Raw genomic sequence first — 24,526 nt, forward strand, 5'->3', positions numbered from 1 at the left:
AGAGCCATAACTATAGGGAATTAGGAAAAGTAGGAATGCTTTAACCTAGTCTATAGTTCTAGAGCCTTATTCGTACGTTTTACTAAAAACTACTTGCATGCTATCTTATTTGCTTTTATTTATTCTCTTAATCTTGTAAGCATATGTGTCACTTATGCGTTAACACTTAACATGCTACACTTATTTTTATTATGTGTTAATACCTGTTTCATCGTCTTATCCTTTATGTGTGTTCTTGACATACTTTTTATGCATTAATATTCGTTTCATCATTTCACTTTTATTGTGATATTCTTGACATGTTATACTTGTTTGTTTAATCTTTAATATACACTTTTCCTCACGCGTTTTACTCGACTATTCTAAATCCGACAACACACATATTGCACAAACGAGACGAGTCCACCAAAATAGGCGTGAAACCCACAATTTGGTGAATGACTCTCAATCCTTCTACCTTTCTTTTTACACGGAATTCGCCACCAAGTTAGGAGTGAAATCCTCACCTTGATGGAGAAATTCGAATTTCAAATTCTAGTGGACCCTCGTCAACACGTCGAAATTAAATTTTGACCCGACGAGTACCAACCACACTTAGGATACGAAATCGTCAAGTTAGGGGTGAAACCCGCACCTTGTCGACTAGTTCCACTCCTTGGCATTTTTTTTCATAAATCCCGCCAAGTCTCGAAATTTCGATTGATTTGGGACATGTAGTAACCGGAAGGGTAAATACCGTTAACCGACTTGTCGGCGAGAGTATTTTACCGATTAGGCCAAAGCATGCTCCTCAAATTCAAAAGACTTTTCGACCACTTTGGTTAGTCAAAGTTCCGTTTTGGAACACTCCAAACTTTGGTCAAACATGTGTTTCTATTGTTCATTTTATACGATGCAATCTTTCAACCTCGAGTTTACCTTTGATTTCTCTTTTCACACGCACAACATATCGAACCTTTTCGATACATTTATATATGCATGATTTTCATATAATTTAAATTCTTATTCCTTGTAACAACTAGTGGAGAGGTATCATCGAGATTGGAGTGATTTCCTTACTTTGACGATTAACTCCACTCCCCTTTTCTTAAAAACGACCTCACCAACGAGTTAGGGGTGATTCCCTTACCTAGGTGATCGTTACCAAAACGTCTCTTCAAAATATCTTATTATGCAAACTCGATCATATTTTATACCCAAATTGTTTATCATTATTCAAAATACCCACTCATACCAATTTCAAAATACATTAATTTGTCAAAACGTACTCAATTCATATACACGAGATTCTTAATCATGTCTTAAAACATTTTATTACGCAAACTTCAAAACCTTACGAAATGCTACCTATCAATTTAATCGGCCCAATGAAACTCTTTCCCATGAACTTCGTATTCGACTTAATCACTAAAACTTGCTCACATTATATCGTCATACTAGAGACTTCCATTCTTAATTGAAACCAAACCAACCTTTCTCAATTACCTATAGGATCTTATAGATATTATGAGATCGTTTTACCAAAGAATATTTCCAACATCAACGAACCATTTGTCAAAACCCTTTAAAATGAACACTAAGACCTTTGATAAATCCCTTTTCCAAGGATCAACGTATTCACAAAAACTCCAAAATTTCTTGTTTTGATGAAACGAACTTACCTTTTTCTACACCTATTTTTCAAAACACGTGGGCAAGAAGACTCCATGGGGACCGACCATCTTCGGATTTCGTAAACTCTTTTAAAACAAAGGTAGCATTTCCATTCATTACAAAATACGATATGCATGACCAATAAGTACTTTATATCCTCTTACATATGCAAACTATATTCTACCTTTCAAACCAAGCTCAATCTAAATTTGATTCAATAAACTCAACGTTTCGTTTAAACAACTATACATGCATATCATCGTACACATTTTGGTCGATACCTCGCGATAACATCATTTATATCATTCGTATTTACGTACTCGACCTTTTGAATGTTTATTACACTTAGATCCGTGATGTCCCAACGAACACTATATACGCAATATTTATTTTTCATGCCTACACCTATGTTCATACGTTTTATGCTTGTACTCATACACATACTACTTATACGTTTTACGCTTCTGCTTGTACACATACTACTTACACATTTTATGTTTATGCTCATACATACATGCGTATTCATACTTAAACTTATGCTCATACTTTCATCCTTACTCATGATTCATACATTCGTACCTATACGCGAGCGTAACCTGAGGGATTCGCTTGCGTGGGTCCCACACATACTTAAACATGGACTTGCTTATATACTATATTCTTGTACGTACACATTCTAAACTTTTTTATGTATACCCTGATGCATACACAACTAGTACAAGCTATGCGGATCATGCGACGATCAAAATAATCACGGGTGCACACGGGATTATAGTGATAGGCGTATGAGAACCATAGAGTGTGCTACTGCGTATGGTAATACACGAAACGTAACATGACACCGAAGACGAAACGGACGTAACATGGTCAAAACATGGTGGATACGCCGCTGGTACTTCCTATATATAAGTGTTTTCACCATGTTACCAAAATTTCGTAAAACGTGCCATGGGAAATTCAGTGTTTTACAGACCTCTTGGACCTAATACAAGCTTTAAGCAACTCACAAACACATTATGTCCGATTATCCATGACGAGACTTCATACTTAACATGCTACTTTCATCTATCTAATGCCCATATCATTCGTATTCTTGCGTTCATTTAGTGTCAATTGTTCGCCCCATGCTCCTATTTCCTTCCTTTCATACGAACCTCGTTCACAATCAAGCTCGTTTAAGCATTCAAATCCTAACTTATCTTATTACCCTTAGAACTTTCTAATTATTAGCCATTACAAATCGTTTTACATATACCTGTTTACCCCTGCTTATGCCTCAAACCCATTTCGGCTCGACAAATCATTTTACAAACTTATCTTATCTTCCCAAAATCTCGTACTTTTCAAAACGTTTCAAAATCTCAAGTCTCGAACTGTTACCAAAACTCTTTAAATCTACCTCTTAAATAAATTTCGGGACGAAATTTCCTAAATGAGGGGAGACTGTAACGCCCTGCTTTTTCATACTTTCCATAATTAGAAAGCTCGCCTTGTAATGCTATTTTTGGAAATCTTGTATTATTGTAGTCGTCTTTTCGTTGTAAAATCCGAGACTTGGATCATAAATAAAATTCGTATTTCTTTAAATTCGCTATCTACATATTCATACATGTTCATACGTTGGAATTCATTGTACATCGAATCCTTATTTGTAATTCATACTTATACGATACTTATTCACGATGCATGTCCATGCTTGTCCTCAAATTGTTACCTAAAAACCCCTAATAATATGCTTATTTATACAACGGATAATCATCTAATATGTGACATATACTTGTCACTTACAAACATGTTACATACTTGTACATTACACTTTTTACCTAGTTAAATCATGTTTTATTTCATATTTCACCTTGTTACAAGTTAGGGGAAACATTGTTGCATATTATTACACAACTTAATTAACAAAATTACTCATTATAATGTTTTAAAAGAATAAAAAAATAAAGAAATATGGCAGCCCCAATTCAGCAAAATTCAGCCCCATATAGTTGGGCTTTGTGGGCAAGTTTCAAGGTGTAACCCCTTCTAAACACTTCCAAAGCCCAACCCATTGAAACCCTAATCCTTCCACCTATAAATACCACTTATAACCAGCCTCCCTACCACTTTTGCAACACTAAAAACTCTCAAAACATCCTCCAAACCGTAGCTGAAAGCAAGGGTTCGAGCAGATTGACACCCCTTCACGAAAATGAGCATAACTCACTCATTTCTTAACGAAATCACTTGATTCTTTTTCCTATTTACTTGGATAATCATGGGGTTCGATTCCTAGACTTCTCCTTGGAGAAATCAGACCTGGAAATGCCCCGAAATCGTCCATAAACTTTCTGTTTGTTTTTATGTTCATCAAAAACTTGTTTAAACCTATGTAACTTGTGTTCAACACATCTCATACCTATGTCCTAATGCTTACAACTTATCCCATGGTTGGTTAAGATTAAAACCAAGGTTGAGACATTTAAAATCAGAGGATTAAACCTCATAAACTTGGTGTTTTGTTTAGGGTTTCAACCCACAAATCAAGTCAAACATAGCCTTTGATACATGAGTGATTATGGAACGACTTGGGTTGTCCTACATACAATCCTCACATGATTTGATGATTTCTCTATAGTTAGGTTGTTTATGTTATTGTGCAAATCCTAGTTCGTGACCCTCCTTGGTTGTTGTTACACCAAGTGAAGTGGTGAACTGATGTGAGTAAAATGCAACATATAAATTACATCAAATGAGCCATAAAACTAACCCTTTTTAAGTACTAATGTTGTAAAAGTGTACTTTTGTCTTCCTTTTGTATTTTCAGGGTTAAAAGAGCTTAAATGAACAAAAGAAGCAAAAATGCAGCCAAATCCAACATAAATACAAAGAAAAGGAAGAAACGTGGCATGCCCGACTCCTCGACAGCATCTCCCAAAGCAAAAACAAGAAGAAAGCTGAGCATGGGGTTGTGCCCAGCTGAACACGGGGTTGTGTCCAGCGGACACGGGGCGTGTCCAGCTCAACACGGGGCCGTGCTCAGCGAGCACGGGGCAGTGTCCAGGATGGTCAGCCCTGGCAGAAAAGACAAAGTGATAGAAGCTTTTATTGCCCACCACGGGGCCGTGCCCAGCGGACACGGGGGCGTGGTCAGAGTGCTGCAGGTGCATTTATTGTAATTGTGAATTACAATTAATGAAGAGAGAGAGTGTCAGACGGGCACGGGGCCGTGTCCAGCGGACACAGGGCCGTGCCCAGGCTTCTGTTCAGCCTATAAATAGGAGTGCTTGGAGCCATTTCAACTCATCCCTTGGCACACCACCTCTCTCACACTTCATCCACCACCCACCACCACCATAATACCATCATCCACCACCATCATCCATTATCCATCATAGAGTGTGTGAGTCGTCTCAGGATCCAAGATTAATCGTAAGAGTTCTTGACAATCAAGGCCATGTTTGCCTAAGTCTCTTACATCACTTGGTGAAGACAAGTGTTTAGTATAATACTTTTTATTTTCAATCTTTTGCACTTTTTATTTGGTTTTGTATTAATGACTTTAATAACTAGTTGCTTATGTTGAAGGTGATCTTTCCTTATCGTTTGTCCGTGGTGTCTTGGCATTATTTTACTGTCTATATAAAATAAAAGATTTTCACTATTCATATCTCCACGGTCTATATGGAGGTATGTTGGCTACCTGGTCGGGGGTTAAGGGAACGGTTTGGTAAGGGTCTTGCCCTTGTTCAGCGTTTAGAGGTCCTGCTTGGGACCTGGGTCAAATTTAGTAGGATCTCCTTCAATGCCCATAGGTATTGGATGGCGGGGATCCAAACTCTTTGACCCCCTCATAAGTTAACTACTATTAATACTATAACCCGGCTATTTAGGACTGTATCCCTGCTGACTCAGACTACTTAGCCGAGGGTAACGTCACCGCCGAAAGCGGGGCCTACCACAATTTGCATTAATAACTTAATTCATTATCTTTCAATAATCCGACCCTTTAGGATTGTATCCTTGCTGACTCAAACTACTGGGTTGAGGGTAACGTCGCCTTCAAAAGAGGGGCCTACTACAATAACTAAGATAATCTCTTAAACAAGTGCAAAAGTGCGAAAATAATCAAAGGTTATACTAATACATGTGTCGGATCCAAGTGATTCATCTTGTCTATCTGTTTTTATTTTATTTTATTTTTCAGCATTTAGTTAGTTTTTATTTTCTTTGATTAAAACATTTTTTCTCACTTTTTGATTTGATTAGACGTTGAGGATAAACCGGTACTAAAAGCTCTTGTGTCCTTGGACGACCTCGGTATCTTACCAACACTATACTACGTCCACGATGGGTGCACTTGCCCATATGTGTGTTTAGTGTTAGTAAATATCGTGTTTTTATAAATTTAAAACTTGGCTAAAAGTGTAAAAAGGGCTTAAATATACATCTAAAATATATCGCACTACACACGCATCAAGTTTTTGGCGCCGCTGCCGGGGACACAAGGATTTTAAGAAAGCTTAAAATCGACGGCCTAATCAGTTTTTCAAAACCTTTTCAAAACGCGCGCACATTTTTCTGCATTTTAGTTTAGTTTGCATTTACAGTAGCCTGAACACGGGGCCGTGCTCGCTGAACACGCCCCCGTGCTGCATATTTTAGTTAGATACCCAGATACAGAGTCTGAACACGGGGCCGTGCTCACTGAACACGCCCCCGTGCTCAACGTGACCAGTAACTTTAATTAAAACGCCCAGATACAGACCCTGAACACGGGGCCGTGTCCACTGAACACGGGGCCATGTCCAGCTTCTGTTTCCATCTTTGTTTTTGTTTTCTGGTCCCGAGACTCAGTTGTAGTCTGTTGAGTGATTCTTATGGATCAATACTCAAGAGGTTACAACTACACCTATGATGAGGATGATTATAGGGGTAATTATTGAACTAATTGTCGTAACGCACGCTCGGTTCAATATAATAACTCATATCAACCATCCAATTCATACAACTACAATGAGGAGCCCAGGTACGAGCCATCAACTTCATACACATCCTATGAAGACCAAAGGTATGAACCTCCTCCCTCATACTCATATTTTGAGGAACCAAGGTATGAGCCTTCATACTCATACTTTGAAGATTCAAGATATGAGCCACCATCTTCATACTCTTACTATGAGGAACCATGGCGTGAACAACCCACCTCATATGAGTACTATGAAGAACAAAGTTTCGACCCTTATCCATCATATACTTACAATGAAGAACAATGGTGTGAACCATCTACTTCATATGAGTATTATGAGGAGCCAAGGATCGAACAACCGGATTCAAGCTTTGAGGATCCAAATTCTTTTTCTCTCACCGAAGTGACCAATAGGATATTAGAACACATTAAAACTATCGAACGTTACATGAAAGAATCTCGCGCAAGGGAAGAGGAATCTCGCGCAAGAGAAGAATTGAAGAGTAATAATAACGTAGAGATAGTTGAAAATGTAAAAATGGAAGAACAAGAAAGTGAAAAACCGACACATGAGTTAAACAATGAAAAAGGTGAGTCCGATAATGTTAAAATTCATGAAGAGTCTAATTTTGAAGAAATTAATCTCTTGTCACCTACTTTCGAAAATCATTGTTTAATAACCCCTCATTCCAAGTTTTTAAAAGAGTTAAACACTAGTGCTAAAATCAAAGAACTAGTGAGTGTTAAGTTAACTAATGATCAAACTTCGCTAATAAAAGAAGACCCTTTTGAAATTAACATTACACCGGTTCCATGTTTTTTTTCAAAATTCCTTTATTAGTAATATTACAATTGATAAAGATCTTTGTGTTAATTTAATGCCAAACTACATTTTCGAAAAATTAAGTATTAGTGATTTTTCTCCACTTCAAATACTCATTTTTCTATCTAATCGGAAAATCATAAAATCAATCGGTGTAGTTGAGGATATCTTGGTTCAAACAAATCAAATGGTAATCCCAACCGACTTTGTCATCCTTGATGAAGCTCCTCTAGTGTTGGGATGACCTTTTGTAAAAACTCATGAAGCTTTGAAAAACCGGAAGTACAACAATCTACCTCTTCAATTAGGGGCATTCAAAAGGAGCATAGATCTTGAGCGCTCAATGAAATATCCTTTTGGCAATAATGACCCCCTAATTGAAGATGAGCCTGAACCACCCGATAAGGAGGGTCTAGCCAAGGCCTTATAAACGTGGCGCACCACGGAGGCATTCCGCGGAACTATCCTTAGTTTTAGATTAGTTTAACTTTTATGCTTTCTAGTTTAGTTTTAATTTGCAGGAATAAAACACACTCGGGATGGTGAAGGATACTAAGGGAAACTTGAACCAACACCCCATGCGCAAAAACAGAGCCTCTCGACAATTTTTCTTCATTACTGCAAGTTCAGCATGGGGCCGTGCTCACCCAACACGCCCCCGTGCCCAAAAATCTGCAGAAATGCCCAGTTCAGGTACCTGGACACGGGGCCGTGCTCACTGAACACGCCCCCGTGCCCAGCCTTCTGTTTACTTTTGGTACTGGCAGTCTGGACATGGGGCCGTGTTCAGCCAACACCACCCCGTGTTCAGCTACCCAGTACCATAAAATCTTGTTTTTAACCCACTTTTACACATTTTAATCAACCGAAAAACTTATTTTTGGGACACATTGAGGACAATGTGTAATTTAAGTGTGGGGGGATGCTAAAACCTTGAATTTTGCAAGTCCTAATAACAAGCCTTACACAAAACTCTATTGGAACCGCTAATCACCCCAAATTTTTTCAAAAACTTTTCATTTTTTTTACTTGTCTTGGTTTAATTTGGGAATAACAAGTTCTAAAAAGGTTATATTTTTATAAATTTACAACCGATAGCGTCGTGATAAAAAGAGCCAAATAAGAAGATTATGAAACGGCATGACAATCTTAGTTAAAATTTGATTATATATACTTGATCACATAAAAACCCATTCCCACAAAAGTGAGTTTTGAGCCTTTATTGAGCATACAAATATACATCTTTAAACTAAATGCTCATTTTTCGTTTCTTGTGTGAATAGCCGCTTGGTTCTTACGACTCTAGAACTTGCCACGACGATACATTCCCGGTCCTTACCAACTTAAACCCGAGTAAGTAAATGATGGAGGCATTAGGACTAACCCCTTTTTATTTCTACACCATTAATTTTCCTTTTTTTTACCACCTACCCAAAAATCCCCCTAGTTAACCCCTTTGAGCCTAAACCTTTTCGTTTCTTTCCCCAAAACAAACACCCTTTACCCACCAAAACCTTTTTCATTTTAAACCCTTTATTTTAGTAACAAAGCTCGGTTTTCTTGTGACACAAAAAAAAAAAGAAAAAAAAAGAGATGAAGTTAGCAATAAACAAACAAGCTCATCAAAAGAAACCTTGTTTGAAAAATGCTTCATTAGAATAAAAAAAAGTGAAGAAAAAAAAAGAAGAAAAAAGAAAAAAAAAAAACAAAGTGTTTTACGAAAACCGACGCTTTTTATGCTTTTCGCCCTTTTACTAACCACTAACCCAACCACCCACCTTTAGCCCAAGCCTAACCCTTCACCCAAAAAGTCCTCTTGATATTTACAAAGGTATAAAGTTAAAAAGGAGGAGGACTGATTGCTTGGCAAGCTTATGGTAGGAATAAGTTCCATGCCGCTCTCGAGTGATTCACTAAAAATACACCTTCGGCCGAGTGTTGAGTGATCCCCCGTGAGGTATGTGAACTTGTATATAAATGAAATTTTAAAAAGGCATGTTATGCCCAAATAAGTAATTTCTCTTATGAAACGTTCTAAATAAATCCCAACGAATAGGATTGTAAATAGTATAAAAATAAAACCCAATAAAGATCTTGGATTCCCGACACTCAAGACAAGCCCAAAACCTTCTCTTCTACCCATTCCATTTGGGAGTGTAAGCCACATATTAAAGAGTTTTGCTTGAGGACAAGCAAAGATTCAAGTGTGGGGGTATTTGATGTGAGTAAAATGCAACATATAAATTACATCAAATGAGCCATAAAACTAACCCTTTTTAAGTACTAATGTTGGAAAAAGTGTACTTTTGTCTTCCTTTTGTATTTTCAGGGTTAAAAGAGCTTAAATGAACAAAAGAAGCAAAAATGCAGCCAAATCCAACATAAATACAAAGAAAAGGAAGAAACGTGGCATGCCCGACTCCTTGACAGCATCTCCCAAAGCAAAAACAAGAAGAAAGCTGAGCATGGGGTTGTGCCCATCTGAGCATGGGGCTGTGCCCAGCTGAACACGGGGTTGTGTCCAGCGGACACGGGGCGTGTCCAGCTCAACACGGGGCCGTGCTCAGCGAGCACGGGGCAGTGTCCAGGATGGTCAGCCCTGGCAGAAAAGACAAAGTGATAGAAGCTTCTATTGCCGACCACGGGGCCGTGCCCAGCGGACACGGGGGCGTGGTCAGAGTGATGCAGGTGCATTTATTGTAATTGCGAATTACAATTAATGAAGAGAGAGAGTGTCAGACGGGCACGGGGCCGTGTCCAGCGGACACGGGGCCGTGCCCAGGCTTCTGTTCAGCCTATAAATAGGAGTGCTTGGAGCCATTTCAACTCATCCCTTGGCACACCACCTCTCTCACACTTCATCCACCACCCACCACCACCATAATACCATCATCCACCACCATCATCCATTATCCATCGTAGAGTGTGTGAGTCGTCTCGGGATCCAAGATTGATCGTAAGAGTTCTTGACAATCAAGGCCATGTTTGCCTAAGTCTCTTACATCACTTGGTGAAGACAAGTGTTTAGTATAATACTTTTTATTTTCAATCTTTTGCACTTTTTATTTGGTTTTGTATTAATGACTTTAATAACTAGTTGCTTATGTTGAAGGTGATCTTTCCTTATCGTTTGTCCGTGGTGTCTTGGCATTATTTTACTGTCTATATAAAATAAAAGATTTTCACTATTCATATCTCCACGGTCTATATGGAGGTATGTTGGCTACCTGGTCGGGGGTTAAGGGAACGGTTTGGTAAGGGTCTTGCCCTTGTTCAGCGTTTAGAGGTCCTGCTTGGGACCTGGGTCAAATTTAGTAGGATCTCCTTCAATGCCCATAGGTATTGGATGGCGGGGATCCAAACTCTTTGACCCCCTCATAAGTTAACTACTATTAATACTATAACCCGGCTATTTAGGACTGTATCCCTGCTGACTCAGACTACTTAGCCGAGGGTAACGTCACCGCCGAAAGCGGGGCCTACCACAATTTGCATTAATAACTTAATTCATTATCTTTCAATAATCCGACCCTTTAGGATTGTATCCTTGCTGACTCAAACTACTGGGTTGAGGGTAACGTCGCCTTCAAAAGAGGGGCCTACTACAATAACTAAGATAATCTCTTAAACAAGTGCAAAAGTGCGAAAATAATCAAAGGTTATACTAATACACGTGTCGGATCCAAGTGATTCATCTTGTCTATCTGTTTTTATTTTATTTTATTTTTCAGCATTTAGTTAGTTTTTATTTTCTTAGATTAAAACATTTTTTCTCACTTTTTGATTTGATTAGACGTTGAGGATAAACCGGTACTAAAAGCTCTTGTGTCCTTGGACGACCTCGGTATCTTACCAACACTATACTACGTCCACGATGGGTGCACTTGCCCATATGTGTGTTTAGTGTTAGTAAATATCGTGTTTTTATAAATTTAAAACTTGGCTAAAAGTGTAAAAAGGGCTTAAATATACATCTAAAATATATCGCACTACACACGCATCATGAACATTCAAGGGGTTCCTAAATGGAAGCATGTCCTTCCTACCCCATACATGACATCTATAATAATACGAGGTGCCTAAATGAAGATCCTAATCTTCTACCTCCTACTTGAATTATTGGACTAAATAATATGTAGTACCTAACCTAAGTATATATATACACTCATTCGAACCTTTGATGTTGAACTTGTGTTTATATGTTAAAGTAGTAGAACATCACCTAAGACCTAAACCTTGTTGTGATTCTTATGGGTGTTCAACTCATGAAAACATTATCATAACCCTTGTGGTTACCAAGTGTCATACAAGGGTTAAGTGTTGAAGATGATTATTTTCACATGCTATTCTCATATCTTACTTTTATGTTGTTTTAAATACCGAATCTCGACTCTAAGCATACTAGAACTTTAACCCTACACATTCAACTTTCTAACCCCATCAACTTCGTCACATTGGATAATCGGAAAGCATATGCAAATTTGTGAGTATACTCGCAACCCCCTTTTTTATGTTTACCACTTTTTGGGGTGTAACATGTTTTACTATTAAACTACACTTAAACTTATTCTTTATGCAATGCACAAAACAATCCTTATACATGAATACTATGTTATGATACTTGATGCTTACGTGGACCATACTTATGTGATATGTTTTAGTCATTAGCTCTCACGAGCCTCCCTTCGACATGTATAGCGCTATAGGAGTAACGCACCGCCCCCCTTAAACTTGGGTCATGTTGAATTAATTAAACTTACTTGCGTAAACAGAGGTTGGCTAGAAATATTGCATGCCACGATAGGTTGATCTCGTATAAACTAAGTTGCCATGTGGATTCGTTTTAAACTTTTATACTTATACTTATACTTATGCTTAAACTTGTATACTCGCCTTTGCTTTTGCATTAAACTTTATTTTAAACATGTTACAGGTTGAGGATGATGATGCTATGAAATGAAGTAGCGTTGATGCCTAGATACACATATAGACGTTTAGGTTTAATCGTTGTATCAATTTTGATTATGTTGTATTCTAATTCCTTTGAACTTGACGTTATTTGATTTCTTTGTAACGTTGACAAATGAATTATGAAATGAAATCGGTTTATTAAATATTGTCACAAATAGCGTTATGATGTCTCTAGCAATCTTCACACTTCGTCTCATCCCGATGTTTCCGCCATTGGTTAGGGTGTGACAGAAGGCGCTACTACTTAATGAGGCCCATAAATCCCGCTATTCTATTCACCCGGGTGCGACCAAGATGTACAACGATTTGAAACAAAATTATTGGTGGCCCGGAATGAAAAGAGATGTTGTGAAATACGTGGAAAAATGCTTGACATGTTTACAAGTCAAGGCGGAGCACCAAAAACCATACGGTAAAATCCAACCGTTAGAAATCCCGGTTTGGAAATAGGAACATGTTACGATGGACCTATTAACTAAACTACCTAGGACAAACAGCGGATTCGATGCTATATGGGTAGTGGTGGATAGATTGACGAAAAGTGCTCACTTCATTCCGATCTGTGAGACTTATACGTCGGAAAAGATGTCAGAGGTTTATACTAATGAAATAATCGCACGCCATGGAGTACCGGTGTCCATTGTGTCTGATAGGGATACCCGATTCACTTCAAACTTCTGGCGAGATTTCCAAGAGCAAATGGGAACCAAATTGTTCATCAGCACAGCGTACCATCCTCAGACGGATGGATAGAGTGAAAGAACGATACAAACGTTGGAAGACATGTTACGGGCATGTATCATTGACTTCGGTGGAAGTTGGGATGTTTATCTATCTTTGGCCAAATTTTCCTATAACAATAGTTATCAATCGAGTATCGGCATGGCACCTTACGAGATGCTATATGGTAGAAAATGTAGAACCCCGGTGTGTTGGGGTGAAGTGGGACCGCGTGAATTGGCACATACAGACATAATTCAGGCCACTAATGAGAAAATCGAAGTGTTGCGAGCGCATTTGAAAGCGGCCCAAGATAGGCAGAAGTCTTATGCCGACAAAAGACGAAGACCGACTGGATTCCAGATAGGCGACATGGTTATGCTGAAAGTTTCCCCATGGAAGGGTGTTATCAGATTCAGAAAGAGGGGGAAACTAAGCCCGAGGTTTATCGGGCCATTTAAAATCATCGAACGGGTTGGCAAGGTGGCTTATCGCCTCGAACTACCAGAAGAGTTAAGTGGAATACATGGCACATTTCACGTGTTGCAATTACGGAAATGTCTGGCGGAGGAGACAGCCTATGTCCATTACGACGTTATCGAGGTGGATAATAGCCTGAATTATGCGGTAAGACCATTGGAGATTCTAGATCGAAAGATCAAGCACTTGTGGAACAAACAAATCGAGCAAGTCAAGGTCAAATGGGAGCATAGGAAAGGCTCGGACACTACGTGGGAGTCCGAAGAGGAGATGCGACGTCTCTACCCTACATTATTTGGTACGTACTTTGGTTTCGGGGAAGAAACCCTTTTTAAGGGGGGTGGACTTGTAACATCCCGAAAATATGAATTATTAAATTTGCAAATTAGATTTGCAAATAAAATTGTTAAAATAAACCAACTAGGAATAATACTAACCTAGTTAGTGATTACTTATGAGTAGTAAGAGTTAAAACAAGCAAAAACTAAAGTTGAGGGGCCAAATGTGTTTAAAATGAAACTCGTATTAATAAGACAAAAAAAATAAAAACTCAAACACACTGATGTGTGTTGAGATCGAGCCAAACAGGAGAAAGGGGCGACCAGAACCCCCACCAAACCCTAGCTCCACAAAATTGATCAATTCAAGGCTAATTTCAGTCCCAAATCAAAATCCGAACATAGATTAGTGATCCTCATTACAAGGGGGTTATAAGGTATGTAAAATTTTATGCTAATTCTCTGTTTGAAATTCTCATGAAATTGGGAAATCTGAAATTAGATGATGCATGTTTGTTATTTGGATAAGATAGGCATGATATCGTATCTAGAAGTAAAACCTAGACAAAAACATATGAAATCATGCCAAAATTCTAGAAATTTCATGAATACCTTGAAGGTCATTCATGGGTTTCGTGTGAAGTTAAAGAACACTAGGGTTTTGAGCATGATTCTAGTGTAATATGGTTCCTAGGAAGAGATTTCTGAAATCTGAATGTTAAACCCTATGTATGAAAGCTTGATTGATGTAAATTAGGATTAAATAATAATTTAGGGATTGGTTACATAATCATGTAAAATCTGCCCTTAAAATGTTTGTTGAAATGCCTCAAAGAAGGTTTGAAATTGAAATTTTGAGTTTAAACGCATAATTGTGATGTTTGGGCAAATTATGCGATACATGATTGAAAAGAGTTCTAACCACGTCATTATTGAACTCTATAGGAAAAGATATCGGGACGTCGAGTGGACAAGCCGGTAGCGATTTGCGTTTGAAGGGCGTACTCTAAAGGTATGTAACTTGACCCGTTACATTAAGTGAATTGTGTTAAATTATGTGTATTTACATTGAATGATAGTTATGGTGTTGATTGTAGCGATCATGATCGTTACTTGAATTAATAGACATGAGAGTGATAGGAAACCGTTTGGTAGTCATCACATTGGAGGATTCCGCAAGATGAGCCAACGGGTTGAATAACAGTGTAAATTTTAGTATTGGTATTCTAAATTTCTAGCTATGGCGAGAATATTCACAAGAGCATTTAACCATGAGATTGGTAAAGAAATGCGGGTGAAAATAAGCCCCGAATGTTTGGGCATAGGGTGCCATAGGCTTATTAGTATAATGATAGTAAAATATGTAATGTTAGAATGGGTCAAATAGCATAGCCACATTTAATCGTTTGGCCCGTAAAACAAGTTTTCGATATCGTAATTGTAATAGGCATGTCGGTAATGAATTTACAGACGTATAGGAAAAAGAATCACCTAAAACGGACTTACGAGTCAAAAGTTATGGCCAAACGAAATTAAAATTTTGGATTTCCGGAGCTGGCAACAAATGCAGGTCACAAATCTGGACCTGCTGGAAAACCGACTCCCCCGCGCCACGCGAGGGGAGCACAAAGCTTTGGCACGACACGCGGGGCCTCCCGCGCCACGCGAGGACCTGTCGCGACACGCAACAGTGTGACTTTTATATTTTTTTTATTGCATGCTTAAATGCTTGGAATCGTTTATACACTTCAATCAATTGTCAAAACTAACATTTTTGGTGGTTTTGACCTTAGGTGACTACGGTGAACATACGGATGGCGGTCAAGCAAATGTCGAAGAACCGAACACACTTTTGAAGCTTCCGCGATATCTAAATTTTAAATAGACTATGTTATTGGATGTAAACAAATTGTTAAACAACTTATGAATGTTTCGAATTAGTCGTTAGTTGACTAATGTTTTGCCACTTATGAATCTTATCTATGGAACTTATGTTATAATTTAGACATCTTTTATTTAAAATGGTATGTATTAATATTAAATTCTAGTAAAAATTTAATGGGTTTTACATGCACTTATCCTTTTTGGAAAATACGTCAGTTTACACTGGTAAATACAATTAACTGACTCTTTTTGAAAAGTGTTTATAAAATTGGTTTGGATGCACAAGGCATAAAATCTTTTATAACTTTGGACAATTATTTAAAAATAATCTTGTATACAAATTTATAGGTTTGTCGTCCATTTAGGGCCAGTTAGAAGAGCCGGACAAGATTAATAGACACGCCACAAGTATAGGCTTACAAGAGAGTGAGATACCGTTTATACATACGCAACTGTCAGGTATATGCCTACACCCCATGCTTAAGCCGTGGCCATTTCTTATAAATGAGCCAAGGATATCCAGGACATGGTCATTAACCCCCCAAAGGCATTGTATCAAACAAAAAAATACTAAAACGGGTTATGACCAAGCGGTATTATTATAATACCGTATCCCAAGCTCGTATAAGGGAAAATAAGTTAAAAGTATTTATCTGAGCAAAAATATAATTTTATTCCCAGCCGTATATCAAATCAGCAAGTACGGTAGCTTTTACTGGGCTCCTAATCTGGAACGAAGATTTTAATAACCTATTAGATTCCTAACGGGTCTTATTTAAGTTATAACTTAGACCGGTTAGTTTTAAAGAAAGGTATACGGTTTAAAATGCAGGATTAAGCGAAGACCGGATTAGAATGTGATTTAAACCCAACAAGTATGAAGAATTGTATAAAATGGGTAAACTAAATACATTCTGGATTTTGAAGTGAAAAAGATAAGGTTTGACCCGTTTCGGCTAATTTATGCAAACTAGTTACATAAACCTTACCAAACGCGTATACGCATAACGGGTAACCAAAAGAGTCATGTACAAGTTCCATAAGTTAATATGCTCTAAATATGATATGATATCAGTAGGATATCTTCTATTATGCCCAAAACGAATTTAAAACCAATTTAATCCCCGTAGGGGTATTTTGGTCATTTTAAAGTTTATAAAAGAGGTTAAATAGTAATCTAAGGTTCTGGTCTAAAAAAATCAGTAAAAATATTTATTTTAATAAGTTATATCAGTAAGAATCATACATATGTGAAATTTATTATTTATGGCCAAACTATGCTCCGTAGGGGCATTTTGGTCATTTCACATATGCTTTAAGGATTAAATTTGGAAATCTGAGTTCAAAACTTAAACTTACTGTTAAAGTATAAAAATTTATTTATAACATCAGTAGATAACAAGTCTTAGGTGCCAAATATGGTTTAAACCCATACCATGCGCCTAAATCGCATAAAAGTCGGTATTTGATGATATTCGGGTTGTTTAAGGAAATCTGAGATTTTGATCAGTCTCAACAGTTTAAAATATCTTATTTAATGTATAAAATCAGTAGAAAAAGGTTTGGTATCAAAATGATATGTAAAACTCATTTTATTAACAAAAAGGGCTTTATCGTCAATTACCGAATTTATGCTAGAACTCTATGTTGTGGTCAGTATAAAATTTGAAAAAAAAAATTCTAAAAATCCAAAATATTATATTATAATAGTGGGTAGAAATTTTGATGCCAAAAATTGGGTTTAAATAGGATTTATGTCAAAAATGCTATTTAATTAATAAAAAGCTTTCATTTTACGATATGGAGCATAACTCTCATTTCAGACCATAAACTGATGTCAAATTTTTAGGACATACTTAAATATCAGTAATAAAGGTTTTTGTCCTCTCACATTTTTAAAAATCTCGTTTTAATGTCAAAAGGGCATAATGGTCTATATTTAAGCATTTAACGGGAACATGCAAACGAATCGAATTAATAAGGAACCATGTAGCATAACCTCAGAGGGTTTTACTAACATATAATATGTTCCCAAAGGAACCCTAAGGCATATCTAAACTAAGCTAAATGGGTCAGAACTGAAAGTCAAAGCAAAAGTCTACTTTTGCGACTTTCGGTTGCGAACCGAGCCTAAACTCAGAATTGTCGGGTTGAACATGCCTAAACATGTTCTTATATTATTTACCAAGTGATTTAAGTGTTAAAACATGTTCCATAACTTCTACATTATCAGTTATGAATTATTTTGTAACAACTAACCTGTTTGACTTTTTATTAATAAGTTTGACCCTACAATTGACCAACTAAATGTGATAATTAGGAGGTGCCCTTTTAAGGGTTTATTACGTACATAATTACCATCACATAGCCACTTTCAATTTGAATAATGATTGGACCGTTTGTGAATAATCACAAAGTCAAAGCTTAATTACGATAACTTTGACTTTCGGTCATTAAGCTAATAAAACTTAAACTTAGGAAGCTAAGAACACTTACTATAGTCCTTAGCACGAATATTGAACTTGTGAAAGCTTCCTTAATCAGCAGGAGGCTTCAGAGAGTTTGCAAGATGAGAAAGTTCAAGTGTGAGCTCAAATGAAGCAAAAACAAGGCCCTTATATAGTGTTTTGGATTGTCTAGGATTAATGCAAGTGTCCTTAGGATGTTACCAGATGTTCCTAGGTGTCCCTAGGCTGTTAAAACTAGTTGCACAGACCCTGGTATCGAAAAATAAGCTTGCAAAGGCGGTGAAATGGCTGTAACCTGCAGCTGTCCATTTTACTGCCCAGTTACAAGTCTTACGGACCGTAAGCGTAAGCCCTTACGGTTCGTATCCGTAATTCAAATTGTATCAGCCAGTTAAGCCATCTTACGGACCGTAAGGCGAAAGCTTTGCGGTCCATAAGCCTTCCATCAGAGACAAAAATTTTGAGAACTTTTATATTTGACCATGTAACTTTCTAAACTCGAATCTATAGTCACTTTCAGCAGGAATGGTCCACATGATCAGGTCTGCATTGATCAGAATGCATTGCCTTGCATTAATGTTGTCTTGGAGTCTTTTGAGATGGCCATTGAATGAAGATTTGTCGGTTTTTGCACATGTGATCCCAAGTTCTTAAATTTGAATTATTCCTCACAAGCTTGAGTTGGAATTTATAAATCTATTATCAGATATATATAAGAGGGTTTGTTAATGCATTACAAAGCTTTGGGAACGTTAAAAGGCCACTCAGAGGTAATATTAACATGTTGACACTTTTAACCCCTATGATCGATAACTTTTTATTTTTAAGCATAACGGCTTCTGTGTCCGTCAATTTATTCAATCATGAATATGAACATCTTATGAGGTCATTCAGAGGCACGAGTTTGGCATGTTGACACTTTTAGTCCTTCCACACACACATACTTTCTTCCTCTGTCAACTTTAGTCCCTCAAGTTATCAATTTAACATAATAGGGTTTATGACACGTGTCTTCATTATATTGGACATGATTTAGCGAGGTGTTACATCCTCACCCCCTTAAAAGAAATCTCGACCTCGAGATTTACTGAAATAAATGAGGGTACTTCTGTTTCATTGTGGATTCAACCTCCCATGTATACTCTGGGCCTCTACAGGCATCCCATTTAACTTTCACAATCGGCATATGCTTTCTTCGAAGTTTCTTAACCTTTCGATCCTCGATCGACAAAGGTTTTTCAACGAACTTCAAGCTCTCATCTATATGCACATCCTTATGCGACATTGCTAGCGATTCATTGGCCAGAGATTTCTTCAAATTGCAGATGTGGAACACATTATGTATCCCACTAAGCTCTTCAGGTAGATCAAGCTTGTAAGCCACAGTTCCGACACATTCAATGATCTCGAATGGTCCTATGTATCTTGGGCTTAGCTTGCCCTTTTTGCCAAAACGCATTACCCCTTTCCAGGGTGACACTTTGAGTAACACTTTATCACCTACCTCGAATTTCAGAGGTTTACGCCTTCTATCCGCGTAGCTTTTCTGCCTATCCCTGGCAGCTTTGAGATGATCATAGATCTGCACAATCTTATCTGTCGTCTCCTGGACTATATCAGGTCCTGACAGTTGGACATCTCCAACTTCCGCCCAACAAACTGGCATTCTGCACTTCCTTCCATACAAGGCCTCAAAAGGCGCAACTTGGATACTTGAGTGATAACTATTATTGTACAAAAATTCAACCAAAGGAAGATGGTCATCCCAACTTCCACCCAAGTCTATAACACATGCTCGAAGCATATCCTCAAGCGTTTGAATTGTACGCTCGCTTTGCCCATCCGTCTGAGGATGTTAAGAAGTGCTAAAGTTTAATTGAGTGCCTAAAGATTGCTGAAAGCTTTTCCAAAAATGTGATGTGTATCTTGTATCCCTATCAGAGATAATAAACACTGGAACTCCGTGGAGAGATACAATCTCATCCACATACAGCTGAGCTAGCTTATCCGAACTGTGTGTCTCTCTAATCGGCAAGAAGTGAGCTGACTTGGTCAACCTGTCGACTATAACCCAAATAGTATCATTTCCACGCTTCGTCCTTGGTAACTTAGTGATAAAATCCATAGTTACCATTTCCCACTTCCAAGTGGGAAGTTCAGGCTGTTTTAGTAAACCTGACGGTTTCTGATGCTCGGCTTTAACATGTGCGCATGTCAGACATTTAGCCACATAAGTGGCTATAGATTTCTTCAAACCTATCCACCAATAATTTGCCTTTAAATCCTGGTACATTTTGTCACTGCCTGGGTGTACTGAATACTTTGAACTGTGAGCTTCCTGAAGGATCACGTCTCTAAGTCCCCCATGGATAGGGACCCAGATTCGACCATTTAATCTAAGAATCCCATCCTTGCCATATGATAATTGATCAGCAGTCACGCCTAACTTTTCATTCAGAAGGTTAGTTTCAAAAACAGCTTCCTTCTGAGCAGTTAATAACCTTTTATTCAAGTTGTTCTTTAATTCAATGCTTTTGGCATTGATTCTAATAGGCTTAACCTTTCCTTTCTACTCAAGGCATCAGCGACTACATTTGCCTTGCCAGGATGATACCGAATTTCACAATCATAATCATTCAGTGTCTCCATCCAACGACGTTGTCTCATGTTAAGATCCTACTTGTTAACCAGATGTTGAAGGCTCTTGTGATCAGAAAAGATCACACATTTGTTCCATACTGATAGTGCCTCCAAAGCTTTAGTGCAAAGACAACGGCACCCAACTCCAAATCTTGGGTGGTGTAATTCTTTTCGTGCACTTTTAATTGACGCAAAGCATAGGCAATAACCTTGCCTTTCTACATAAGCACACAACCCATGCCAGTGTGCGATGCATCGCAATAAACCACAAATTCTTCAATCCCTTCTGGCAATGTCAATACATGAGCATTGCTCATCTTCTGCTTAAGAATCTCAAAGGATTCTTGTTACTTGGGACCCCAATCAAACATTATATTCTTGCAAGTCAACAAAGTTAGTGGTGCAACAATCCTTGAAAAATTTTCGATGAATCGTCTGTAATATCCTGCTAAACCTAAGAAACTGCGAATTTCTGTAGGAGTCTTAGGCTCTTGCCAATTCATAATTGCTTCAATCTTAGCGGGATCCACCTGGATACCACGCTCGCTTACCACTCCAAGAAACTGGACTTCACAAAGCCAAAACTCACATTTTGAAAACTTGGCGTAGAGCTTCTCTTGCTGCAAAAGTTTAAGGATACACCAGAGATGTCTTTCATGATCGACTTGATTCTTTGAGTAAATGAGTATGTCATCGATAAAAACATTGACAAACTTGTCTAGATACGGATTGCAAACGCGATTCATGAGATCCATGAATGCTGCAGGTGCATTAGTGAGCCCGAAAGGCATCACTAAGAACTCATAGTGACCATAGCGTGTTCTGAATGCGGTCTTGTGCATGTCTTCATCTCTGACCTTCAACTGGTGATAACCTGACCTTAAATCGATCTTTGAAAAGTAACTTGCTCCTTGAAGCTGATCGAACAAATCGTCGATCCTGGGCAATGGATATCTGTTCTTGATTGTTACTTTATTCACCTCGCGATAATCAATGCATTGACGCATTGATCCATCCTTTTTCTTCACAAACATAATCGGTGCTCCCCAAGGGGACGAGGTAGGTCGAATAAATCCCTTCTCTAACAAATCATCCAACTGAGTCCTTAGCTCTATCATCTCAGTCGGTGCCAACTGGTAAGGTGCTCTTGCAACTGGTGCTGCTCCAGGAATAATATCGATTCTGAACTCCACTTGCCTATCTGGAGGTAAACCAGGTAGTTCTTCAGGAAATACGTTTGGATATTCAGAAATAACAGGGATGTCTTCGATCTTGGGCTTTGGCTCATCAATGGTTACCTGTGCCATCTAAATGACACAACCTTTCTTCAAACACCTCGATGCCTTAAGCATAGACACTTGTTTAGGCAATCCGTACTGCGAATCTCCTTGAATTGTTAAAGGCTCACCATAAGGAGTCTTGATAACCACTTGCTTCTTATCACATACAATTTGGGCTTGGTTAGAAGATAACCAATCCATGCCTATCACTATATCGAATCCTGCTAATTTCAACGGAAGCAAAGATAGTGGAAAAGAATGATTCCTAATGGATATAAAACATCCACCTAATACTGTTGACGCAGTCTCTATCGTACCATCGACCAATTCTACTTCATATTTTATGCTTAGAGTCTTAACAGGCAGATTTAATAATTTACAAAATTTATCATCTACGAAAGACTTATCTGCACCAGAGTCAAATAGTACTCTAGCATAAACATCATTGACCAGAAAAGTACCTGTTATCACATTGTCATTCTGAACTGCCTCTTGTGCATTCATTTGGAAGACCCGAGCATTGGTCATTTTAGCCTCCTCAGGCTTCTTTGCAAATTTTGGGCAGTTAGTCTTAATGTGCCCCTTTTCGTTGCAACCATAACAGGTTGCGTCCTTCAACTTCTTGCATTCCAAAGTCTTATGCTCTTTGGACTTGCAGATCCCACATCTGATAGGCTTTGACTGTGCCTTAGATTTTGATTCGAACCTGCACTTCCCAAAATGGCGCTTTTGGCAGGTTTTGCATTTAGGTTTCTCGTCAGTCTATTGGTTACCCTTTTTAGACCCAGAACTCTTCCTATGACCTGAGTTCCCTTTCTGTTTCTTGTCGGAGGGATGAGAACTCTCATCCTCCCTTTTCCTCTTTCCTTCCTCCGAAACTTTAACCGACTTGTTTCGGATCGCATCCAGTGTAAGAGATAGAGACAGATCTACCACTGACTGTAAGTGGTAGGTCTGGATGCTTTCACATTCCCTTTGATCTCTGGAGCTAGACCTCCAATAAAACGAGTTATACGCTTCGGTTCTGGTGTGACCAGATAAGGAACCAATCGGGACATGGTGTTGAAGCTTGTAACATATGCCTGACAGTCTAAATCCTTCATTACCAATGTCAAGAAGTCAGTCTTAATCTTCTCAACTTCATGTTGGGGACATAAATTTTCTTTGATTAGATCAACAAACTGATCCCAGGTCAAGTTATACAATGGGATCTTCCCTGTAGCTTGGATTAGTGACCTCCACCAAGCTAGAGCTTCACCTTTGAACGATTGTGACACAAACTTCACAATATCTTGTTCTACACAACCACTGATATCAACCACGGTATCCATCTCATCGAGCCAGGTCATACAATCAATGGCTCCCTTCTCTCCTGTGAAATCCCTCGGCTTACAGGAGACAAAGTATTTGTAAGAACAGGTTTTGACACGAGGCTCTTGATTAAGCACAACCTGTCTAGACGGGACACTCCTCTGATTCAATGAATGATGAGAATCGTTCTTGTGAGATGTATGAGTCTTGGAGGGTGGTCTTGTATGAGGTACAGACTGAGTTCTGGCGCGTGTTCCACTTGATTCATTAAATTGTATGTCAAGGGCTCGAGTAACAACATTATCTATTAATTCCTGCAGTTCTGCACCAGCCACATTAACTCTGGTGGTATCATTATTCTCCCCCGGGTGACTATTAACCTCATCTGATTCAGCCATGTAGCTTGATTGCTACATAAAAATGATGACAACGATTATTCAGAAGTCTTTAATGGAATTGTCATTTATGGCAATTCACTAACCATGGTAACTATAGATGTGACACCCGTGTCACCGCAACCATCAAACAAATACCAAGCCGATGAAATATTGTATTTCATACTTGGGATCTTGTATAAATATGTGTATGTTTTGCACATATCAATTAGTGTTCAATTTCAAACTCTACATTGCTTTCTAGAGCATTATACGCAAACTGGTGCGTAAACGTACTCAGTTTAATGTGACAAATACTCCGGAACATCAACATATACTCAACATACCTTAAATAACCTTTACATAACTTAGAAATAAGTGTTGAAGGCTTTGGTATGGCAAAAACAAGTTAATTCGCTTACAGGGACTAAACTTGACAAACGACGAAAGTATGCCAATTTGAACTGTAACGAACATTCCGGAACATGTCCATAAGTTAAACATACCCTAAATATCCTTTACATAGCTTAGAAATAGGCTTTGAGGTGTTTGGTATGCTAAAACAAACTTTTGGATCATTCAGGGGCTAAAAGTGTCAAAAAGTGCACAAGTTTGCACTTTCGCGCGTAACTTACGTTCTGAATACATCCGGACATCCAAAAATTTATGTAAGCATCCTAATATTATGCC

The sequence above is a fragment of the Helianthus annuus genome, chromosome 6 (assembly GCF_002127325.2).
Source record: "Helianthus annuus cultivar XRQ/B chromosome 6, HanXRQr2.0-SUNRISE, whole genome shotgun sequence".
NCBI lineage: Eukaryota > Viridiplantae > Streptophyta > Magnoliopsida > Asterales > Asteraceae > Helianthus > Helianthus annuus.